Genomic DNA, 18,302 nt, shown 5'->3' with positions numbered 1-18,302 from the left:
GTGAGGTGTGGGGTGTCAGACTGCCCCTAGTGGGGGATGTCTCCCAGTTAGGCTACTCAGGGGTCAGGGACCCACTTGAGCAGGCAGTCTGTCCTTCTCAGATCTCAGCCTCCGTGTTGGGAGATCCACTGCTCTCTTCAAAGCTGTCAGACAGAGTTGTTTGCATCTGCAGAGGTTCTGCTGCTTTTTTGTTGTTGTTTTTTAGCTGTGCCCTGTCCCCAGAGGTGGAGTCTACAGAGACAGGCAGGTTTCCTTGAGCTGCTGTGAGCTCCACCCAGTTCGAGCTTCCCAGCGGCTTTGTTTACCTACTTAAGCCTCAGCAATGGCGGGCGCCCCTCCCCCAGCCTCGCTGCTGCCTTGTGGTTAGATCACAGACTGCTGTGTTAGCAATGAGGGAGGCTCCGTGGGCGTGGGACCCTCCCGGCCAGGTGTGGGATATATTCTCCTGGTGTGCCCGTTTGCTTAAAGTGCAGTATTGGGGTGGGAGTTACCCGACCTTCCAGGTGTTGTGTGTCTCAGTTCCCCTGGCTAGGAAAAGGGATTCCCTTCCCCCTTGCGCTTCCCAGGTGAGGCGATGCCTCGCCCTGCTTCAGCTCTCGCTGGTCGGGCTGCAGCAGCTGACCAGCGCCGATTGTCCGGCACTCCCTAGTGAGATGACCCCAGTACCTCAGTTGAAAATGCAGAAATCACTGGTCTTCTGTGTTGCTCACGCTGGGAGTTGGAGACTGGAGCTCTTTTTTTTTTTTTGAGACGGAGTCTTGCTTTGTCGCCCAGGCTGGAGTGCAGTGGCCGGATCTCAGCTCACTGCAAGCTCCGCCTCCCGGATTTATGCCATTCTCCTGTCTCAGCCTCCAGAGTAGCTGGGACTACAGGTGCCCGCCATCTCGCCCGGCTAGATTTTGTGTTTTTTAGTAGAGATGGGGTTTCACTGTGTAGGCCAGGATGGTCTCGATCTCCTGACCTCGTGATCCACCCATCTCGGCCTCCCAAAGTGCTGGGATTACAGGCTTGAGCCACCGTGCCTGGCCTATTGGATTTTTCTTTAAGGTGTACTGATTCACTCAGGTCTGTCACTTCCAAGCCCATGTTTTACTACTTTGTAACCCTATTTGGAAGGAAAACTGCAGCTAAGATTAAGATCCATCCTGAGATGAAAAGTTTCACACATATACACCACACATACCCCCCACCACAGTATGATGACACAGCGACCCAACCTTAGGCTAATGGTACCACTGCCAGCAAAGGCAGTTTTTTCTTTATTCTAGATTTTTAAAATTTCTTTTAATGGCAGCAAATGCATTTAACATTTTATTGAGATTCTCAACAGCTACCATTTGGTTTGTAGAGCAAATTGTTTACAAAGTAACTTGTTTCCATTTTTGATATTTTAATGAAAATTATGTTCTTCAGTTTTAAAGCCCCGTCCCTCTCCCAAAGAAAGACTAATAACTAACTACCAAGTAAGGATTATTTAGGAAAAGAACAAAAGCAAAAACAGCTTTTAAACACTTCTGGAACATGGGGAAGGGTCCAAAGTCAAGACCTTCTGGGCCCAGTGGAGGTGCTAGGCTGCCTCAGGACACCATCAGCACTTCCCCATCCACAACATCCTCAGCAGCAGGGAGCCATGCGCGGACCCGGGGGGCTTCCTGTTCCACAAGCTCCCCTCTCTTTTTCCTCTCCACCCTTGCTGCTGGGCCTCCCCTCCAAATCTGCCTAACGAAGGCAGCAGGGTCTTTAATACTGTTCAGCTTTGTCAGTGGAGACAGGGTACTCTAGAAAGCTGAGAGATTCCCTGGTCCAGTCTCGGGGAGGAAAAAATATGCAGCGTAGCATAGATGGTTTCACTTGTCCACTCAGACACATGCTCATACTTATTCGATGGATGTATCAGATGCTTCAAAAGTCCTGATGTGTAGTAGAACAAAAGTTGCTTGTAAAAAAGAAGTTGCGAAATAATAAAAATGTCTGCAGCAGTTCAGGCTCCTGATGACAAAGCTGGTTCTGCTAAGTAGTTATTTTGACATGCAAAGCAGCTTTCCCTAGAAGTCCTGTGTTCTGAGGGGTTCATTTAGACCACAGGAAATTGAAATCAAAGTTTAAAAGGCTCTCTGCTGATAAAATGTGCTATATCCATCAATGAACTTCTACTCAGTAATGAAAGGAACAAATTACCAAAACCTGTTACACATCATGGACCAACCTCAAAAACATTAGCTAAGTAAAAAAGCCAGACAGGAAACCACATATTGCATAATTCCATTGTTTTGAAATGTCCAAAAAAGGCAAGTTGATAGAGACAGAAATGGTCTGATTTACCTCAAGAGGTAGGGATTCAAGCTCTCTAGAGTACATGTGATACAAACATGAGAAAAAAAAAGGAAAAGAAAAGAAATTTAAACATAAGTAAATGAAATGATACTTCTCCCTTATTATAAAGAAAATCACATTCTTTTTGTAATAATTCCGAAGACAAAATATGAAGAAAAGTCTTCAATTTTGCCACTCAAAACACTCTGGTTTGTTGCTTTTTATATTTCTTTATGTGTATAAATATTTTAACAAGTAGAATCATAATATATAGTCTTTTGTCACTATGTTTTGGGCATATTTGTATGGCAGTAAATATATCCTCGGCATCATCTGTTTTAAAAGCTCGAAGCATATTAAGCTAATCATTTCCACCCCTGAAGTAAATTTTCTTTTATATATATATATTTTAATGGACTTGAGCAACCATTTCTGGACTGAATTCATAGAAGGAGAATCTCTGGAGGAAAATAACATAAAACAGTTTGAGGATTTTTGATAGAAATTTTCAAATTATCCTGCAGAAAAAATGGTTCAGTTTATACTACCACCAACAGGAGCAGAGCTCCAGTTTCCCCCTACCATTTGCCCTCTTTGCTGGTATTTAAGCAGAAAATCTCATTGTTTTCATTACATTTCTTTGGTTTCTACTGCTTTTGATTTTTCTTTTCTTTTCTTTTTTTTAGATGGAGTCTTGCTCTATAGCCCAGGCTGGAATGCAACTGTGCAATCTCGGCTCACTGCAACCTCTGTCTCCTGGGTTCAAGCCATTCTCCTGCCTCAGCTTCCAAAGCAGCTGGGATTACAGGTGTCTGCCACCATACCTGGCTAATTTTTGTATTTTTTAGTAGAGATGGGGTTTCACCATGTTGGTCAGGCCGGTCTCGAACTCCTGATCTCAGGTGTTCCACCCACCTTGGCCTCCTAAAGTGCTGGGATTACAGGCGTGAGCCGTGGCACCGAGCCTTGAATCTTTTTTATATGCTTATTGGTCATTTTTTTTCTTGTGGGAAGTGCCTGTTTCTCCATTGCCTATTTTCTGGCCAGCCTCCAAAGTCACATTTCACTTAAATTTTATCCTGCTGATTGAAAGCATTTCAACATAAACAGGAGCAGGACAGACTGTAATTATGTAGATCTTGCTCTGTCACCCAGACTGGAGTGCAGCGGCATGATCATAGCTACCACAGCCTTGTACTGCTGAGCTGAAGCAATTTTCCTACGTCATCCTCCCAAGTAGCTAGGACTACAGGCATGTGCCACGATGCCCAGCTAATTCTTAAAAATTTTTGTAGAGATGTGAATTTGCTGTGCTGCCCAGGCTGGTCTTGAACTCCTGACATAAAGTGATCCTCCCACCTTGGTTTGCCAATGTGCTGGGATTACAGGTGTGAACTACTGCTCCCGGCCGAGAGCTCATTTTGTTTGCTAGTGGAGTTCTTGGTATCTTTTTATGTTTGAGGCTTTGGTGCCAGTGCTGAAGTATTACACTCACCATCTGAGGTTTACAGGACTTTTGTTTTAATATTGAACAGATGGAGCTGTTTAGTTCTGTATCTTTGCAGGCGTACAAACTGTGCCTACCAGGACTCTGCTTTACATCCATTGAAAGCAAGAAGTAATACAGTAAAACTTTGCCTGGCTTACAGACTTTGAAAGAATGGAGTATTTTGATTTAATTCTATTAACTTGGAAGTGTGAAGGTGAAAAGAATTCAAAACTTACATTTCTGGTTGAATGCAATTTGAAAATACGCCAATCATTCCCCTTTTCTTCTGTAGTAAGCTTGGACATTCCAATCTATTTGGTGTTTTATTGTAGAACTGCTAGTGTGCCTGAGACCTACATTGTGAAGATAAGTTTTTAAAACTTGAGAGGTAGGAGGGTATAAATGGTATTGTATGAGATCAGGCTGGATGAGCACTGACACTTGTAAATACACTTTTTAGAGTGAATCTCTGATTGCCACTTTTTTTCTTATTAACTCATAAAAATAAAACACATTGGATGGAGGGTGGGAGTAGGAAGGAGACTTACGTGTTTTAATTGCAAGTCATGGTTTCATATCAAGACAGAACATATGGTATCCCTGGCTTTGGACCTACAGAAGGAAACACATTTTTCTACCTGTTGTATGCCAGAGGTTCTTGAACACCTGGAGGGATTACTGCAGCACAGATGGCTGAGCCTTACTGCAGAGTTACTGATTCACCAGGTCCAGGGTGGGGCCTGAGAATTTGCACTTATAAAAAGTTCTCAGGTTCTGCTGGTGCTGCTAGTCCAGAGACTACATTTTTGAGAACCACTCTTGTCTACTAACTGTAAATTGTAGAACTCTAGAAAAAAGCTTAGTTTGGTGTGGGAAAAGAAGCTCACAGGTTATGGAGCAAATCGTGAAAGATTCAACCCTTGATCTCAGCCTAGTGTGGAATTCAGGTAACAAGCAATACACAGTGACATAACACAGTTCTTGGTTTTCATGATTGCAAGTCACAGCCAAGTATCAAGTGAGAAATTCAGTTTCATTTGCAAGGCTTAGAGAGGTCAGGTGATTCTAGAAAAATAGACCTTGTGTATACTTTAAACCAGAAAGAGCTTTGAGTGCTTATTAAGTTGAAAGCTTTGTGTTTTTATTTACTTTTGACTATTTTATTTTATTTTATTTTTGAGATGGAGTCTCACTCTGTCGCCCAGGCTGGAGTGCAGTGGCGTGAGCTTGGCTCACTGCAACTTCCACCTCACAGGTTCAAGTTATTCTCCTGCCTCAGCCTCCTGAGTAGCTGGGATTACAGGTACCCACCACCACACCTGGCTAGCTTTTGTATTTTTAGTAGAGACGGGGCTTCACCATGATGGCCAGGCTGGACTTGAACTCCTGACCTAAGGTGATCCACCCGCCTAGGCCTCCCAAAATGTTGGGATTACAGGTGTGAGCCACCACACCCAGCCCAAAAGCTTTATGTTTTTAAAGATATTAGACATGTTTCTTGTTTTTTAAAAAAATCTTAATAATGTAGGAGAATAAAAGAAATGTTTTTCCAAAAAATCATTGTGATTATTTTACCTTATTGTAATGTTGGATAATATAGTCCACTTCATTAATCATCAAACATGCTATGGATTTTCCATTTTTATAGGATTTGTCTCAATTGAGGTAATACTGGTAATTCTTGTACTCCATCTGGAGATGAAAAATGTAGGCCAAAATCATAGACCATGCATAGAAACTGGATAATGAAGAGAGCTCTGGAGGAACATGTAGACACACACACACACACTGACACACATATATTTAGAGTATAAACACATACATTTTTTAAAGTTTATTTTTAACTTTTTAAGCAAAAGCCAGCCCCTCCTCCCGGAGTAGGTAGGCCCCGCCCCTCTCCCCAAGTGGGCGGGGACAGCAGTTGCATGGGCAGCTTTCCTTGTGATGCCACAGGTTTCTCTGGACACACTGCTCCCTGGCCACGCCTCCTTTCCCTTTCATCTTTCTCATTGACCAATGGGCTTGGAGAATTAAGGCCACACCCCCATTCTGCATTCTAGTGGGGCCCTGGTTACGCCTCCTCTGGCTCAGTCACACAGCCGCCTGGTAGGTGACTGGAGGTGTTCGCTGATGTGGCCCCAACCCTGCCTCCCTCCCCACCCCATGATGTTAGAAGAGACTCGACAGAGTCAATTGGCAGCAGCCAAGAAAAAGGTAGGACACAACAGGTCATGGCCCCCCAACCTAGCCTGAGATCCCCTCCAATGACAAGACCACTGCCAGAGTACATACCACTCCTGAGGCACCCCCTAACCCTGGCACCTCTGGGCTCCCCCCACCCAAGTCTCATCAGTCAGCCCTGCCCCCTCAGCAAGCAGCCCAGCCTCTGCCCTCGCCAGTTGCCCCATGGTGACTTCTGGCAGGTGACCCCAGGGGCTCCCTTCTCCATACTCACCCCTCATGTCCTGCTGCCCCAAGCCCAACCTCCCTGGGTTCTTTGGGCTCAGCTGTCCGAGGACCTGGGTCCCCCAGCCCCAGCCGCCCACCATCGCCAGTCATCCCTAGGTGACTTTGGGCTGGTGACTCCTGGATTTCCTGCTGCAGACTGTACTCTCCCCTCCGGCTGACCCAAGCCTGACCTCCCTGGGCTCTTTGGACTGGCATTTAAAAGGACCTGGGCACCAGCCCTACATCCCACTCCCCCATCATGGATCAGCAACTCAACCATTGCACTGATGTGGTTCCTCCCACCCCCAGGAGGAGTGGAATGTAGTGATGTCACAGTCCCCCTAGGGATGTCATTACTGCTGCAAGACTGGCCTATGATCTTACAACCCAGTCCCCTAAGCATTCTCGCCCCATTTCTGGTTCCTCTGGCCACAGCACAAATTTCCAGCTGGAAGGGGAATGGGGACTATGGGACTTAGGAGCAACAGGTTTCAGGTTGCCTTACTCCCTTTGCATAGACATTGACTTTGTGAAAAGCCTACACTTCCCCTGTGAGATCAAATGTTGACAGTATCTCTGGGTGGCAATGGGAGAATGGGTTTGGTTTGGTTTTCTCCCAGCCTTCTACTCTCCAGAGGAACTTTAACATGTTTTTCTGAGTTCTCCACCTCATATTCTAATTCTCCACAGTTCTGGGACCAGACTGCCCTTCAGTCAGTGGTCTCTGAAGTGAGATTTGCTTATCTTCTGTGGAATGGATCTTGGGAAACTGAACTTGGCAGCTTGAATCTTCCTCATATCATCTCAACTTGGGGTACTTTGAGTGCCACAGGATAAATGTGGGAGATCTGAAGCATCGTTCCCTTGATTCTCTTGAGAGAGAATTGTGAAGGTACTTAGGGATGACAGTCATGTACGTTTCTAAGAGTATACCGGTTCTCTCTGAAATGAGATTTGGGTTGTCCTCTTTCTGATAAATTCCAAGATTTAACAAAAAAGCTGCCTTCTGCCATGAGGACACATGGCGATAAAAGTTTGAGAGGTCCTGGTGCACTTCTTCACACTTACAGACGTGTGAGGATGTATGACTCCAAACCACACAGTGTGCAGTTCCTGCCTACTTAATGTTTAGTTTTCTATCTCTGGCTCTGATTTTGGTCTCTGGAAGCTGCTGATTCATGGCAAAACCCCAGAGCTTGGAGTCACAAGACTGAGTTTAAGTCTCATTATTACCCACCCTCCCTTTTTTTAGCCATAATATCCATCCCTCTCAATCAGTAAGTGATTGTGAAAACACTTTGTACAGTTGTTGGTGGCATTAAATCAGATGGGTATAAGAGTATTTTGAAAAACTGTAAAGGGGGATGTGGCTGTAGGGGCTGGTAGTTCTCATGATATATACTGCTCTTCTTTCCCACAGCTGAAAGAATATCAGCAGAGGAACAGCCCTGGTGTTCCGGCAAGAGCAAAGACAAAAAAGAAGAAAACTGGCAGTAGCCCTGAGACAACCACTTCTGGTGGTTGCCACTCACCAGGGAGGAGTCTTGGTGGCCAGGCTCCTGGGAACAGGGGGCCAAGGGGGCAGTAGAGGGTAATTGTTAAGATTGCTGGGTACTGGTTAAGAATTCTGGGTTTGAATCCTGCCTCTCCATTGGCTAGGGATCTGATTTATGGCAAGTTGCTTGAGCTCTTTGGGCCTCTCTTTTCACATCTGTAAAATAGGGGTAGTGTTGTTTGATTTTCATTTCTGAAGTTTAAATGATATTCCATATTGTTGTTGTTTTTATGTTAATCCCTAGTACATGTCCTGCTGTGAACACCCAGGATACCCAGGAAATGGTCATTGCTGTTTGATTTTCCTGATCACCAGTCTCAAGGGGTAGCTGGGCCAATGAGTACAGCCACTTGCTATCAAGCTGTCCCTTTAGGAGTCACAGAAGGGGGCTCAGGGTGTGATGAGGAGAGCTCCAGGCACTAGGAGTAAGAGAAGATCTAACTTGCCACCAGCTTGCTGGGTGACCACAGAAAAATCACTTCTTACCCTGGGCCTCAGTTTCCTCCTCTGTAAGATGACACTGGATAAGATCAGTGTCTTTCAAACTTGTTTTTTAGCTGGAGCCCCCTTAGTTCAAGTGAACCCTTAGTCAGGAGTCTGGTTTTTTAATAGAGGTGGAGGTCTGGAGCTCTACCAGATTCATCGTCCACATCCTGGGCCTGAGGAGAGAGGTCCAGTGAGCATATTAAGAGCTGCGTTGGTCATGTGACTCCACCCTGTGACTGCATCACTCAGGGAACATTTCTATCTATTTGTTCCTGCCCCCAGGAAGGCAGCAGGTGGCCATTTGGAAGAATGGCACAGGCCATGGTTTCAATCTCCTCTGCTCTTCCTCAGCGTTTCATTTACCTGAACCCACATCTTCCTCCTCCCCTACTTTTTTGCTTCTCTCTAAGCCACTTCTGTCTTTCTCCCCCTGCCCTTGTTTTTCCCTTGTCCCCTCCTATAGATTCAGGACATTCTGAAGGTGCTGGTGTCCAACCTTAACCATTCCAGTGGGGTAGCGCTCCCCCATTGCACAAGTGGAAGGTGAGGCAGTGCCAAGACCCCTCTCTGCCTTGCTCTCTCCAGCTGTGCATGCCCCTGAGGCTTCTCTGGTTTGGGGGATACTTAGCCTCTGCCTTGTTTTATGTTGCCGCCATTAACCTTCATCCTGTTTATGTCTGCTTCTTCACCTGCTTGATTGATTGGGTTTTTTCCTTGCCCGCATCTTTTATCATCTTGGAAATGGTGAGACCTTAAAGTTTAAAAGTAACTTGGGAATAACTTACAGAGAAGGCATGTGCAATTTGGTTTTTTTTTTTTTTTTTTTTTTTTTTGAGACAGAGTCTCACTGTGTCACCCAGACTGGAGTGCAGTGGTGCGATCTTGGCTCACTAACATCTGCCTCCCAGGTTCAAGTGATTCTCTTGTCTTAGCCTCCTTAGTAACCAGGATTACAGGCACCTGTCACCATGCCCGGCTAGTCTTTGTATTTTTATTAGAGACGCGGTTTAACCATGTTGGCCATGCTGGTCTTGAACTCCTGACCTCCAGTGATCCACCTGCCTCAGCCTCCCAAAGTGCTGGGACTACATTCGTGAGCCAGTGTGCCCGGCCCCTTTGCTGTTTTTATACTTTCTCTATATTCATAACTGTTTCCCTGTAAGTTTTTTTTTGTATTTCTCTTTTTTATTACTCCTGTGTCATCTGCTACCCTGAAGGATCTGGAGGTAAGAGGCCCTGAGCCAAGGTGCAGTGACCTTGCAGGCCAGCCCTCCAACCTCCTCTCACTGTGGGGGCTGGGTGTCCCTCTGCCAGCTGAGACAGCCCACACACACCCCAGCCCTAATGATTGTTCTCTCTACCTCTCCACACAATCCTCCTCCAACTCCTCCTCTCTGCATGCGCCTCAGAGCCGGAACCAAGAACTGGAAGTAGCCCTGGACTCAAGCTCCACAACAATCAATCAACTCTATGAAAACATAGAATCACTGGTAAGAGTCCAGTGGGGTCCTGTGATTCCACACTGCCAATCCGGGGCTTTAGATTCCCCTTGGGGCTCTGAAGAAAGGGGCTGGGTCCCCTGGTGCCAAGGGCAAATGGGGAGCTGGAGCACCCAGGCCTCACCTGGAGGGACCCCAGAGCAAGGAGCATGCAGCATGGCTCTTCTGTCACTGCCCTCTTTGCCGACTCTCTCTTCTCCAGACACCCCTGCTCCAGTCCTTGCCACACACGCCCTGGGGTTGTCACCTCTCAGGGAAGCACTAGCCTGACGGTTTCTCAGGGACCCTGTATTTCTGTCACAACTCAGTCCCTAATTTGCTCTTTGAGTCTGCACAAGCCACCTCTCCTCCTTGCACTGGTGTTTCCGAAGGAGGTAGAGCATCTAAGGTCTCGGTTAGCTCTGAGAGTCTGAGATTTAAAGGCTCCTAGAATGTAAACTTGAGGGCCAAGGGCTCCTGTCTGTTCTTTTCCATTCTATATCTGCTGTGAAGAACTGTACCTGGCTTGTATGTGCTCACTAAAGTTTGTTGAATGAACGCACCTTTCTCAATCACAAGCTGGCAGAAGGGTGGGCCTTTCTCAGACTCCGTCTCTAGAGGTTTATGTTACTGTCCTTTCGAGAGAATCCAGATGCAGACTTTGAGTTCTGTGGCTGTGGGCAAAAACCAACAAAGACCCAAATCCTCTGTCCTTGCGAACTTGAGGAGAGTTGATCAGTTCATGTTGCCACTGGGTCTGAGAATGTTGTCTTTAAAATCCCTTCCTGGCCCCTGCCTACCACTTCCTGGCCTGGGGAATAGAGTTGACGGGGCCACCCTCAGTCACCTGAATTTGACTCTCCCCACAGAAACAACAGAAGGAACAAGTGGAGCATCAGCTGGAAGAAGTAATGGGATTTCTTTGTTTGCTCACAACATGACTGCTGGGTTTGGGGGGCACTCAGATGTAGAGGCACCAGTCTCATCTCACCCACTCCCAGCCTGGGGAAGAAGGCACATCCCTCAGATTTCACCACATCCCCACAGGGTCCCTGATAACCTGGTCCCATGGGTGGGCCTGTCCTGGGGCATCAGTGGCATTCTGGGGGCATGTCTCTTACTGTGCCATCTCTGCCTCCCTGTGGTACGAGTTCTGTCTTCCTCTTCCTATAGGAAAAGACAGCAAACAATGAAATACACAAAGCACAAACGGAGCAGTTAGAGGTGAGTGGAGGGTGGGGAGTTTTCTCCTGTCCTCTGGAGAATGTTTCTTTCCTTCTCTTTCAGCACTTGCTTGGCTTTTCTCCCAAACATTCAATTTCAGGCAATCAACATCCTCATGCTGGAAAAGGGAGACTTGAAGACCACCCTTTACCATACTAAACGTGCCGCCAGACACTTCAAAGGTGGGAATCAGGTCACTCCATCATCCTTCAACCTGGCACTTTGACAGGTCTTTAGGGAGAGTCCTTTGGGTCCCATCTCAACCTCTGTCATTACAGAAGAGTCCAAGGATCTTGCTGGCCGCCTGCAATACTCCTTACAGCGTATTCAAGAATTGGAGCGGGCTCTCTCTGCTGTGTCTACACAGCAGCAGGAAGAGGACAGGGTGAGTCCAACCAACTGCCCCATCCCCTGGCAGCCCAGCTTCCCAGATGGAGGAGAGAGTGTAAAGGTCCCTTCTGCAGGATGCAGTGTCCTGCCCAGAAGGCAGCATGCTCATTTCTAGCTGCTATTGTGTGTGGTTGTTAGAGACAGCCTGGGGCTGAGTCAGCTGCTGTGGGTGAGTTGAGGGGCACTGTGGGGAGTGAGCACTGCACACACAGCTTGAAGGCCAAGTGCCTGCCCTGCCCTTACCTGGCTGTGGCCTTGGCCAAATCCTAGGTGGGGTATTGGGTACTTGTACTGTGAAGGTACAGAAGAGAACCTTTAGTACGTTACCATTTCTGTAGAGAGAGGAAAGGGGTGTGTGTGTGTGTGTGTGTGTGTGTGTGTCTGTGTGTGTGTACATACTATGATAATATACATGAAACATGTCTGCAAGAGTTCACAAAAGACCCGGGAGAGAGTAACAGGGTGGCTGGGAGACACTTCCGTTCTGTACCTTCTGAGTTTTGGACTATGCGAATGTATCATCCTTTCAAAAAGTGAACAAATGATTAATTTCCCCTTCCTTTCTGTGCCCCCACCCCAAGCAAGGAAAATGGGCTTAGAGAATCAGATAGACCTGGGTGTTCAAATCCCAGCTCTGTCTCAGTGATCTTAGGCAAGCACTTAACCTCGAACACTCCATGATTTTCATCTACACAATAGAGGTTATCCTAGTAACTGTCTCATATGGTGGTTGTGAGGATTACATGGGATTGCTAGTATGGAACCTGGTGAAGCACTCCATAAAGGTTCAAACAGTGGTATTAATCACAGTAATAACAATAGCAATGTTATCTGATGTCTCTGAGCCTCTGTTAGCCAGCTCTAAGTTCGATCTCTTTCCCTGTCCCTTCCAACTTTACTGAGTTCTTTTAAAAACCAGGCCACGGGCTTGGAAATGCCTTGATCTTTACTGACCGAGTTGTATATTGAGCCGAGCCCTAGCCCTTTAAGGGGCACTGCCAGGGCTCCCCAGATCAAAACTTCTCACTCTTCACATCCAGTCCTCGAGCCGCAGTGAAGCAGTCCTCCAGCGGCAGTTACAGCAGACCAGAAAGGAGCGGGCGCTGCTGAACGCACACGTGACACAGGTGAGGCTTTGCAGAGGGAGGGATGTGGAGGGAAGATGATCCCAGCTGACCAGGAGCAGGTGAGGACCAGTGACAGCCCTTCTTAACTTCTGTGCCCATTCTTGCAGGTGACAGAGTCACTTAAACAAGTCCAGCTACAGAGAGATGAATATGCTCAACATATAAAAGGAGAGAGGGCCCGGTGGCAGGAGAGGATGCGGAAAATGTCGATGGAGGTGAGACCTGACCCTTCAGCCCCACGTTAGATGGGTCACTGGATCTTTCTGGGCATCTGTAAAATGGGAAGAGTATAGCTCGAGGTGGTCATGGGTCTGGGCTTTGTGGAGGTGGGGGCAGCGAGGGAGATGGTAGCTTGTCCAGCCACCAGCCCCTCTCTCCAGGGCCCTTTCCCCCTGTGCTTTGGGCAGGCTCACGCATTGAAGGAGGAGAAGAAGCGTGACATACATCGGATACAGGAGCTGGAGAGGAGCTTGTCCGAACTCAAACACCAGATGGGTAAGATGGGGCTGGTGTGACCTGGGAGCAGGACTGGCATCAGAGGGCTGTGGGGTGGCTTAGAATGCCCCAGGGAGGTGGGTGGATGGAAGTATTTTGAGGCAGAGTCAGCCAAGAGGGAGGAGTGCCCATTGTCAGCCACCCACAGTGCTCTCTATCTGACATGGCTTGGAAATTGGCTACCATTGGGTGCAAGGAATCATTAGCAGTGAGGCCAAGCTTGGGAAGCCTGAGAGGAGCTGCATCAAAAAGAGGGCTTTTTCTTTAAGGGGGGGTGGTGGGTGGGGAATCCAGAGACCCTTATTGTCTGCTTCATTTCTCAGCTGAGCCCCCATCCCCGGTGGACCCAGCAGGGACATCTGAGGTGGAACAGCTACAAGATGAGGCCAAACACCTGAGGAAGGAGGTGGAAAGTCTGGAGGGAAAGCTCCAATTCCAGATGGAAAACAATCAGACCTTGAGTCTCCTGAGCAAGGAACAAAAGGAAAGGCTCCGGGAGCAGGAGGAGAGGCTCCGAGAGCAGCAAGAGAGGCTCCAAGAGCAGGAGGAGAGGCTCCAAGAGCAGGAGGAGAGGAGGTTGCGGGAGGAGGAGAGACTATGGGAGCAAAAGGAGAGGCTTGGGAGAAGCAGAAGAGGCTGGGGCAGCAGGGTGAGTGGCTGGGAAAGCAGGAGGACAGGCTACGAAAGCAGGAGGAGAGGCTGCGAAAGCAGGAGGAGAGGCTGCGAAAGGAGGAGGAGAGGCTGCGAAAGGAGGAGGAGAGACTGTGGGAGAAGGAGGAGAGCCTGCAAAAGCAGGAGGAGAGGCTCATGCTCTCCCAGAACCACAAGTTCCACAAGCAGCTGGCCGAGCCACAGTGCAGCTTTGAAGATCTGGTGGGTTGCCCCACCTGGGCAGCCTTCCCTCATCCCTAGCCCTCCAGGCCTTTGTTTCCCCACCTGTAAATTGAGGCAGTGTAGCCCTGATGTGACATGGTACCTCTAAAGGCACCTGTGAGCCAGAGCTCATCAGGCCCTGCTCTGATGGCTGTAGGGGAGAAGGGATGATTTTTCTAACCTACCTCCACCCTTCCCGGTAACATGGGAGGCAGACACCAAGTTCTGGGGTCTCCACTGATTGCTTCTCTCTGTCCAGAACAAAAAGAACAAGAGCGCACTGCAGTTGGAGCAGCAAGTAAAGGAGCTGCAGGAGAAGCTGAGTGAGGTGAAGAAGATGGTAACCTCTGCCCCATCCAAGAAGGGCTGGGAGGCGGGCACCAGCCTCTGGGGAGGGGAGGTGCCAGGCCAAAGGCAGCTCCAGCTGGGGGGCAGGTGACCCCAGCACCCTCCAGGGCAGCTCCATGACTGTTTCTTGCTTCCTGCCCTCTGACTTTTAGAGGTGGGTAGCCCTGGGCTCCTCCCAGGTCTGGACATCATCTTCCCAGCTAGAGGCATGGATTCCCCCAATCATAGGGGTGGAGACAGTGGTATAAGAGGGTCCTTATGACGGGCACAGTGGCTCCTGCCTGTAATCCCAGCACTTTGGGATGCTGAGGCAGGAGAATCTCTTGAGGTCAGGAGTTTGAGACCAGCCTGGCCAACATGGCGAAACCTCATCTCTACTAAAATTATAACAACAACAAAAAATTAGCCCAGCATGGTGGCACATGCCTGTAATCCCAGCTACTCAGGAGACTGAGGCATGAGAATCTCTTGAGCCTGGGAGGTGGAGGTTGCAGTGAGCTGAGATTGCACCACTGCACTCCAGTATGGGCCACATGGTGACACTCTGTCTCAAAACAAAAGAAAAAAGCCTGCTTAGATTCAAACTGGATTCTGGCCTCAGTTCCACTACTTTTCATCTCTAAGTCTCTGTTTCTTTAACTTCAAAAGGAAGTTAGCATTTTTCTCATGGAGGTGCTGAGGATTGAATGAGAGAACACATGGAAAGCATTAGGCATGTAGCACACTTAGCAAATGGTGGTTGGCTCCTTCTGCTTTTCCACCAGTCTGTGGCCTACAGTTTAAACGGTGGGAAGAAGGACATGAGATTTGAGGCTGGGGAAGGAGGTGTGGGGTTCTAGGCAAGGGGGGAAGTCTCTTAGGCCTGGAGCAAGGGGCCAGGCTCCTGGGCAGGAGACAGAGCCCCACAGTGCCCTCACTACCCTATTAATGGGCCCAGAATCTGGAAGCCAACTACCACATGCCCTCATGCTCAGGGTCTTCCTGCAGATGGAGCTGAAGAGCCAAGAGTCTCAGAGTCTGCAGCAGCAGCAGTGAGACTAGTACCTGGGTCACCTGCAGCAGTACATGGTCACCTATCAGCAGCTGACCTCTGAGAAGGAGGCGCCGCACAGGCAGTTACTGCTGCAGACCCAGCTCGTGGACCAGCTGCAGCAGCAGGAAGCTCAGGGCAAAGCGGTGGCTGAGATGGCCTGCCAAAAGTTGCAGGAGACCCAGGAGAGGGAGTCGCTGAGGACAGAGCCCTGAGGGGGACGGCCTGGCAACCTCTGTGCCTTCTCAGTCTGTTTTCCATTCCCTTAGGAGTGCCTAGAAGCTGCCAGCCAGCAGAACCAACAGCTAGAGACCCAGTTCAGTCTCATGGCTCTCCCTGGACAAGGTACAGGAGACCACTCAGAGGAAGAGGAGAGAGCCCCAGGAGGAAGGGGGGACTGTTAGCAGCATAGGATTGAGGGGTTGGAAGAGACCTTTAGAACAGCAGGTTGTTATGCCAACCGGGTGTCTGCACTAAGTTCGGTATCAATATGGTGACCTCCCGGGAGCAGGGGGCCACCAGGTTGCCTAAGGATGAGTGAACTGGCCCAGATCAGAAAGGGAGCAGGTCAGAACTCCCGCACCAACCGGTAGTGTGACTGTGCCTGGGCAATATACAAGATCTTGGATCTTAATATAAAAAATAAAGAACAGCAGCTCATTCCCTTCTCGGGAGGGGCCGTCTCAGGGTTATACAGTGAAGGTGGGGACAGAGGTGGGCCCACAGTACTTCCCTTATTGGGTTTTCTGAGGACCCCTCTGGCCACCTCCCCACAGGAGATGGAGGAGGACATCTAGACACTGAGGACGAGGGGGTGCCTCGGCCTATGCCGAGCATCCCAGAGGACCTGGAGAGCCGGGAAGCCATGGTGAGTCTGACTTTCCCTACCCCCGCTTTGCCGCCTTCCTCTGTGGTTCCTCCCAGACCCCCTTATGCTCTTGGTTTCCCCACCTTCTGATTTCTCTGGACCTTCACCCCTTCCGGGAGCCAGTGGTCAGACATCACTTCACCTGTGACCAACAGGTGCACTCTCTGAGGCCCCAAGGGAAGGGGCTGTGCTCCACCTCCCTGCCCCATTTGTTCTGTGTATGCCCCTACAAGAATACTCAGCTCTTGCCTTCAAGTGGCATTTTTCAACTCCACTGGAGCCAGTTTCCAGGAGGAGCAGGCACGACTATGTGGGCAATGGAAGGTGTGAAGGCTGTGCTGCCTGCACCTGGCTCACCTGGTGGCCTTGGCCTGGAAGAAGCCAGAGGCAGAGGCCCCAGCCCCAGGGACAGGGGGTGAGTTTGTGTGTGGGGAGAGCTACCGGGCCCTGAAGGAGGTCATAGAGAAGGTGAAGGTGAGTGAGTCCTGGCATGGGCCAAGAAAAGTGGGGGCGGGGCAGGACAGGTCACTCCCGTGATGTGACCAAATTATTTTGGCTCCAGAGCAGCTTTATGGACCTCCCGAGGGAGAAGGTGGACGGGAAGCAGCAGGTGGAGAATCTAGAGCTTGGATTCATCCAGCTCTCTGGAGCGACAGATGGCATGAGTAAGCAGGAGGCCAGGGCATGGGCACGGGGAGCTGCAGGGCCTTCAGAGGGGCCCCAGTGTCTGAGCCGTGTCCTCTCACAGGAGAGCACATCACGGTACATGAGAGCCAGGGGGCAGGGCCAAACACGCAGCACCAGGAGGAGGAAGCCAGCAGGCTGGCCCAGAACGAGGAGGAGATGAAGGTAGAGGGTGTGCAACATCTCTGCGGGGGTGGGGGTGAGGGTGGCTGCTGGCGCCGGCTCAGGCGTGGCAACTGAGCACCCCTCCCTTCAGGTGAAGCTGCTGGAGCTGCAAGATATGGTGTTGCCAGTTGTGGGCGACCACGAGGGGCATGACAAATTCCTCCCTGCTGCCCAGAACCCTGTTGATCAGCCCGCTCCAGGGGCCCCAGCCCCCTAGGAACTTGCGGCTGCCGAGGAGCCCGGTGGTGAGTAGAGCCCTCAGGCGGGGTGGGCAGGCCGGAGCAGGGGAGGCTCGAAGTGTACTCAGACCACTGCCTCCCTCTCTCCAAAGATTTTCACGACAGCGTGGAGCCTGCACCGGGAGAGGCCAGGGAGGGTTCTCCCCGTGACAAGCCCACTGCACAGAAGATCCTGCAGCTGCTTCCTGTAATGCAGGACACCCAGGAGCACCCAGGCTTGGCCACCAAACCCTGCGTGCCATTCTTTTACCGGGCAGCCGAGAACAGAGAGATAAACATCATCATCATCTGAGAGTTGATCAAGAAATTTAAAAACAACAACAACAAAAAGTTATGGGGTTAATCCCCTACACAACTCATCTACTTCATTGGAATGTTAGAGCCCCTCGTGTTTATTTATGTTTCTAATTTACAGTTTAAATTTCTTTGTGAAAAGTTAAGGGAGAGTGGGTCTTTTCCTGATGTTCACTCTGGCATCCTTTAGCATTTTGGTTTTAATTTGATAATTGTAGGTCATTAGCTCGCATATCGAGTTTGCCCTTACATGGGGGAGTTCAAACACACAAAGACCCACACTATTTGCACAAAACTATTCTTACTGGTTTGGAACAGGCTGCCGTGCTTTTTAAACATTATTGCAGCATGTATATTCATTACAGAATTCAGATAAAATCTGCTTATGTTCTGCTATGATGTTTGATAGAATCTGAATCACAGTGAGCTCTTCATTAGCTCAATATGTGGTTTCCAGCCTGCCCAGCTCTCCTACATAGAGCCCAGAGCCAGCAGGGTAGGCTTCCTGGAGACACAGGCACTCCTGTGGGCTGGGGAGCATGAGCAGGGGTCCCTTTGGGGAGGTGGAAGAGGCTGCGGTCAGTGGAGGCCATAATGAGCTTGGGCAGAAAAGGCATGATGATCGGGGGATCTGAGACCCGACAGAGCCTGGACTGAGGACATTGTGGCCACCTCCTCCAGGTGCCGCTCAGGCGGTGGAAGCTGAGCTAGTGCTGGGCCCCCTGGTCCTGAGTGAGGCCTCACCAGTCTTGGAAGCTGTACCCAAGGTAGCTTCATGTAAGGGCACATCTAAGCA

General features: G+C 49.4%; 1 long non-coding RNA gene and 1 pseudogene across 2 annotated transcripts in view; both read left to right on the top strand.

Moving 5' to 3' along the window:
- The window catches only part of LOC117071244, a 40,041-nt gene extending 35,848 nt beyond the window's left edge, over nt 1–4,193 (top strand). The window contains exon 2 of the long non-coding RNA XR_004432201.1: nt 4,095–4,193. This is a non-coding gene — a long non-coding RNA (uncharacterized LOC117071244). The remainder of the gene's footprint in view (nt 1–4,094) is intronic.
- Nucleotides 4,194–5,801: 1,608 nt separating this feature from the next.
- LOC117071242 lies at nt 5,802–17,688 on the top strand (annotated as a pseudogene). The gene is made up of 18 exons (XR_004432200.1): nt 5,802–6,016; nt 7,671–7,786; nt 9,697–9,781; nt 10,639–10,677; nt 10,943–10,993; nt 11,094–11,175; nt 11,272–11,378; nt 12,424–12,510; nt 12,618–12,725; nt 12,918–13,005; nt 13,329–13,878; nt 14,138–14,206; nt 15,526–15,601; nt 16,033–16,124; nt 16,687–16,789; nt 16,873–16,973; nt 17,065–17,218; nt 17,305–17,688. The product of XR_004432200.1 is annotated as a golgin subfamily A member 6C-like (transcript).
- The last annotated feature ends 614 nt before the right edge of the window (nt 17,689–18,302 follow it).

This window comes from Trachypithecus francoisi, unplaced genomic scaffold (genome assembly GCF_009764315.1).
Source record: "Trachypithecus francoisi isolate TF-2019V2 unplaced genomic scaffold, Tfra_2.0 Lachesis_group3, whole genome shotgun sequence".
Lineage (NCBI taxonomy): Eukaryota > Metazoa > Chordata > Mammalia > Primates > Cercopithecidae > Trachypithecus > Trachypithecus francoisi.
Note: the sequence above shows the minus strand (reverse complement) of the source record. Positions and strands in the feature narration are given on the sequence as shown.